Source organism: Larus michahellis, chromosome 1 (assembly GCF_964199755.1).
Source record: "Larus michahellis chromosome 1, bLarMic1.1, whole genome shotgun sequence".
NCBI classification, from domain to species: Eukaryota; Metazoa; Chordata; class Aves; order Charadriiformes; family Laridae; genus Larus; species Larus michahellis.
The window spans coordinates 29,872,590-29,878,852 of record NC_133896.1 but is presented as its reverse complement, the minus strand read 5'-3'; positions in this window follow the sequence as shown (position 1 = coordinate 29,878,852).

The window sequence follows — 6,263 nt, the reverse complement described above, 5'->3', positions numbered from 1 at the left end:
TATGGGTATCCAAAATATTGCTGTGATATCCATTACCTTCTAAAATAGTTTAATATTGTTTTAAAGCATTGTTCTACTTCACCATTACATTTGGTAAGTTTTCACTTTATACTAAACCTTTTCAGCATGCTTTGCAAGACTTCTTTTTAGTAGTCAAACAGCTACAGGATTTACAAAAACAACTTTGTAATCAGTTAACAAGCTTAACTCACAGTAGATAATGAAAAAGGATATCATCATCTCCATTTCACAGAAGGGGAGTGGACACACAGATATACCAACTGATCTGGCAACATTTTCAGAGACTTTTCTTAATGTAAAATCAAAGCCTTCATTTTCAGCCCTCTAAGCCACTTCACCCACCCCCAAAAAAAAAACCTACAAAATGTTCAGGATAAATATTATATTTAAAACATAAGTGCCTCCCACTCAAATCCATTTAACCTACATGCTTTTCTTTTTAATATAGTATAGGAACAGATAGTAACGTACTTAGAGGAACTTTGTAAGAAAACACAGCTAGGCAGATTTCACTGCAGATCATTACTATTTCACGGGATAAGCTTCTGTCCTGGTTTCGGCTGGGATAGAGTTAATTTTCTTCCTAGCAGCTGGTATAGTGCTGTGATTTGGATTTAGGATGAGAATAAAGCTGATAACACACTAATATTTTAGTTGTTCCTAAGCAGTCAAGGACTTTTCAGCTTCTCATACTGGCCTGCTAACAAGAAGTTGGGGGGCACTCAAGAAGCTGGAAGGGGACACAGCTGACCCCAGCTGAGCAAAGGGATATTCCACACCATATGGCATCATGCTCAGCATATAAACTTGGGGGAAGAAGAAGGAAGGGGGGTGATGTTTGGAGTTACAGTGTTTGTCTTCCCAAGTAACTGTTACGCGTGACAGAGCCCTGCTTTCCTGGAGATGGCTGAACACCTGCCTGATGACGGGAAGCAGTGAATGAATTCCTTGTTTTGCTTTGCTTGCGTGTGCAGCTTTTGCTTTACCTATTAAACTGCCTTTATCTCAAGCCACAAGTTTTCTCACTTTTAACCTTCGGATTCCCTCCCCCATCCCACCGGTGGGACTGAGCAAGCGACTGTGTGGTGCTTAGTCACCATGTGGGGTTAAACCAGGACAGCTTCTTCCTGGTCTGAACTCAAGTATTGAAACACGAGGATCACGGTAATTCTACTGGTGTCTAATCCTATGGAGTTTACAAATAAACAATACTACTAATTGCTACAATTAGGAAAAAAAAGTTACTGAGGAAAATCTAGTTCCATGAAAATCTCCATTTTACTGTATTTATATAATTTTCTACTTGTCACAACATTGTGAGAGGCACAGTTCAGAGCTCTAGTTAAAGGCAAAAAAGGTTTGTACTTTGAAGTCACAGCCCTGCTCTGGACACAAAATGTGTTATAAGTGACAAATTGATAAGAATTACTCACAGAACAAGCTTTCTGTGAAACTACATGTAAAGAGAACCACATGTACTTCTGATTTTTGATCCTTTTGTGCCTAGAAACTCTAAATCAGGAGTCACTGAACAAACAAAACAGAGCTTATACCTCCAGAGAAAATAAGGCAGAAAACAACAGGTGGATAACATGAAAAGTACAGAAACAAGAAAATCAGCATCAATATCTTTTCGTCTCTAATTTTCTTAAGAAGCATCACAAATTACCAAGAGACCAGGAAGTTGTCCAAATTCCCTCACTTAAAATTTACTGAAATCCTGTGTAGTATTTATATTTGCTGTTAAAGTTGTTAATGAAAAGTTTTATATAAGAGTATGATTATACAGGTTATGGGCAGAGTCCCCAACATGTAAGAAGACTCATATGTAGCCTCTATAATTTTTTTAAGTAATTACCTAATTACCCATCTTACAGAGACTTCTGAAGAGTTATTGGTATGACAGAGCAACCAACGTGTCAAGAACACTCAGAGCTAAGTTATTGCTTACAGCTTGTATTTATAATGCTGGTGAAAGTATGAAAGGACACCTTGACTGAAACTCCCTTTATTCTCTCTTGATTTTTAAATTCTCAATTTTTAAACCAGTGAACAACAAAAGAAAAAGTGAACGGACTGATTTACCCATAAGCTTTGCTGATTTGAAGACCGACACCCAGTGTAAAACTAGCTTAACTACTTGATGTAGAGACAAACTAGGCCTAAGAAATCCTATTGTTTAAACTACTTAAGTTTGGTAACATATATTTTCAAATTATGTTAAATACCTAACAACATTGCAGATATTACTTGCAGAAATTATTAATTGAAATAGAACACATACCATATACTTAAAGCAAATGGCTAGTGCATGATGTAGCTGTAAGTTAAAGTTCTTTGGATTTCAACTGTGCATTTTCATAGTACTCATTATTATTAATATTTTATACATATAAACTTAATTCTGAGTTGCCTGGATGCTTAAGATCTCGTAATACTTCTCCCCTGACCTGGTAATATACTTAGTGGTCCACTCAACCTTTCACTTGTTTCTACTTCATATATATAACAAAGCCCAAAGTCAGCTATCATATTCCAGGTCACAAAATATCAGGTATCATAGCACGGTCCGCAGTCTCACTGTTTCTTGTACTACAATTAACATTGGCATTATGGACAACTTGAGCCATTTATTTCAAGTCCTACAGGTGCACACACACACCAGTTATCTCTTGTTCAAATCATGAATAGAATCGCAGAATAATTTAGGTTGGAAAAGACCTTTAAGGTCATCGAATATAGAGGGACGATTTCACATGTCCTTCCAACCCACAGCACTGATGTGTAATGACTGCTACGCTGAAGCACATCTGCCATCCCGCCCTGTTATCTTGATTCCTGAGCCTTTCTGGAACCCTTCCAAACCAAGGGGCTAATACTGTATGTATTCCCTTGGACAACGGCCTCACGGAAGCAGGCAGATGGGCTCACATGCAAAGGGCAGAAGCTCCCGCCTAATGCCTGGCTCAAAATTTTGCTACGGTCGCTAAATTATTTTCTGGTGGGATCATTACACCACCAAACTCCCTTACAGGCAGGCAGCTGCTCATCACAGAAAACCACTCTGACTGGTTCAGCTCGTGACAAGTGGAGTTCTGCTGCCATCACATCATGAGAAACACGATGGAGAAGCTTCCTCTGCCGCCACCCCACCTGCCGGAGCTGGGTGCTGGGGCTGGAATGCTCCTGTCCCTGGCAGAAAGACACAGGGGCTGCTCCAGCAAAAAGTATTCGCAAAGTGACACAGCTCAGACCGTGAACGCAGCCTTCTCTTCCTGACCTTCCAGACAATTAGCAAAAAGGTGCACGGCTAAACCACGCTATTAATCACTAGTATTTTCCTAAGCAAAACAGCTGGTCAGCTTTTTGGGGAAAAGAGGAAAAGGCGCATATTCATGATTAATATATCCCATCACACAGCTATTGCCAAACAAATGTAACACAGCAATTCAGACAATTTTAATGAGAAATTTCAGTATCTGATTTGTTCTTTAAAACATAGCTATTTGTTACTCATTTCTGTTAAGACTTTGACTGTTCAAAAACTATTCCAAGTCAGGGAGGAAGGTGCTGTATTTGCTTGTTTTTTTAAACTAATGGCCTTAATGTTTCAGGTTGCAACATCCGAGTTGCATTCCTGAGCAAACCACATTTAGATCCAAAACAAACAGAAAGTGCACACCCACTTTTAAAATATTCGTCAACTTTTGCAAACACAATTTTAAGCAAAACCTAGAGTCTAAGTAGAGATTTAGAAACTAAACTACCCAGGAGCTTTCCTATATGTAAAGCATCAGCATTCCCAAAGTAGTTTTTACGCCGATTTGCCTAAGAAAGTAGAAGAAAAGAACCAAACCCCAAAGATGGCTCAGTAGTTTGGCTGCAGTCAATTTAATGTTTAGGTGAGGCCTATTGAAAGTACTAGACCCTCTTTCCTTCAGTTTTATTCTTCCAGCTTAGTGCATTTTTTTTTTTTTAAAAAAAAAGCAACTCTATGAGACTTTGTTTTTAAACAACAAAGTCGCATTTAGCTAACGTATTAACCCAGGAGGCTTGGCCCTCAGGTGAAGGACTCCCTCAGCCGCCGGAGGCGCGGACCCAGCCCGTATTTCGATGTCCGCCGTCAGACAGCCGGAGGGCAGCGCCCGAAGCCCTAGCTGCCGGGCTGGCCCGGCCGGCCAAGTTTAACGACGGTATTCGGCTCCGCGGAGCGGGGGCTGCCAGGCGCCGCTCTGCCGCGGCCACGCCGCTCCCCACAACCTGCCCTGCGCAGCCGGCCCCAGGCCTGCCCGGGAGGCCGCGTCCCCCGGGGGCTGTCCGCCAGGCTCGGCTCCCCTCGGCCCCTCAAGCCCGGCCCAAGCTCCCCCCGGGCCGCCGCTGTGCCCCCCGCCCGCGGGAGGGGGCCCGTCCCCGTCCCGCACTCACCTCAACAGGCGTCCCGGAAACTTCCCGCCCCCCGCGCAGCGCCGCCGCCATGTTGAGGCTGAGCCGGGCGTCCCGTCTACGGGCCGCGCCGAGGCTCAAACCACGCCGCTGCCGGAGACGGAGGTCGCTGCGGCGAGCAGGCCAGGCCGGGCCGGGCCACGAGGCGACCTGTGGGCCGTGGTGGGGTTGTACCGGTGTTGCCATGGGCAGCCTCCAGCCCCGCAGCTGACTCGCTCTCTGGGAATTTAGCAGCATTTGGATGATCGGCAAGAGTGAGGGGTGGGCGGCAGGGCCAGGGAGGCGACACTGCCCTTCTGCGCCGCTCCGGTGACACCCCACCTGCAGCACTGCCTCCAGCTCTGGGGGCCTCAGCACAGGAAAGACATGGACCTGTTGGAGCAGGTCCAGAGGAGTGCCACGAAGGGGTCTGGAGCACCTCTCCTGTGAGGGAAGGCTGAAAGAACTGGAGTTGTTCAGCCTGGAGAAGAGAAGGCCCCAGGGAGACCTTGTAACAGCTGTCCAGTACCCGAAGGGGGCTACAGGGAAGATGGGGAGGGACTCTTTATCAGGGCCTGTTGCAATAGGGCAAGGGGTAATGGCTTTAAACGAAAACAGGGAAGATTTAGACTAGATATAAGGAAGAAATTTTCTACAATGAGGGTGGTGAAACACTGGCACAGGTTGCCCAGAGAAGTTGTGGATGCCCCATCCCTGGAAACATTCAAGGTTGGATGGGGCTCTGAGTAACCGGATCTAGTTGAAGATGTCCCTGCTCATTGCAGGGGGGTTGAACTGGGTGACCTTTAAAGGTCCCTTCCAACCCAAACTATTCTACAAAAGTGCATTCTCTGCACACAAAAAAAATTGCAAGGTTAATGGGCTGGAAGAATATTAAAAACACACCAACGAAACCAAACTTACAAACACTGTCAACTGGTGCTTAGGACACAGAAGAGGGAAAGCTGTTCTTGAATCAGGACTGGAAGACAGACCGAGCCCTCCCCAGCCTTTCCCATCCTTTGTGAGCCTAACCCTTCTGGGGAAGAGGATTCTGGTCCCAGACTGACTCCTGATTCCCAAATGAAAGCTTTCACCACCCTCCCATTCTGCAGAAGACAGACTTCCTTGACTGTCAGTGTTTCATAACACTTGGTGTTGGAAATCTATGTTTTGAAGTGGCCCTTGCAGGCGGGCAGGCAAGAACGGGAAGTTTCTGGATCATAATAGCTCCATTGCTTAGGCAGGCAAAACAAGGGGAGCTGGAGTTTGAATGAAGTTTAGGCAGCTGCTGCACAGGGGCTCTTTGAACTGCAAGAGGGCTGGCCTGCTGCAGATTTATGTCCTTTGTCCCTGTAAATCCCTTCACTACAAGCAGCCCCTTCATCCCCTTAGCCAAGGAGCACTAGTGCTGACTGGCCACAGCTGGATACCCAAACATCCGAACTTCGACAGTCTGTCTTTCCTGCCTCAATCATTCAGGCAACTCATTCACAAGAACCTCACTCATCTCCAAAATTCTTACCCCTCTTCAAATTTTACATAAAACTGGCCAACAGGCCTATAAGTTACTTTAAAAAAAAATAAAAAAAAAACCCAAAAAACCAAAAAACCCCAAAAAACCCCCAAAAAAACGAAAAAGAGAGGGCCAAGAGGTTTTCCTTTTACAAGCAGAACAGCAGAAATCTCAGCTGCTTAGTAAATGTCACCTGCTTCAGATGCTTTACCAGCATCATGGGCAACACTTGGTTGGTACTGTATCTGTCCAACTGTGACTTAGGAATACTCTTCAAACAACTATTTCTTGAACTTCTTGGAAA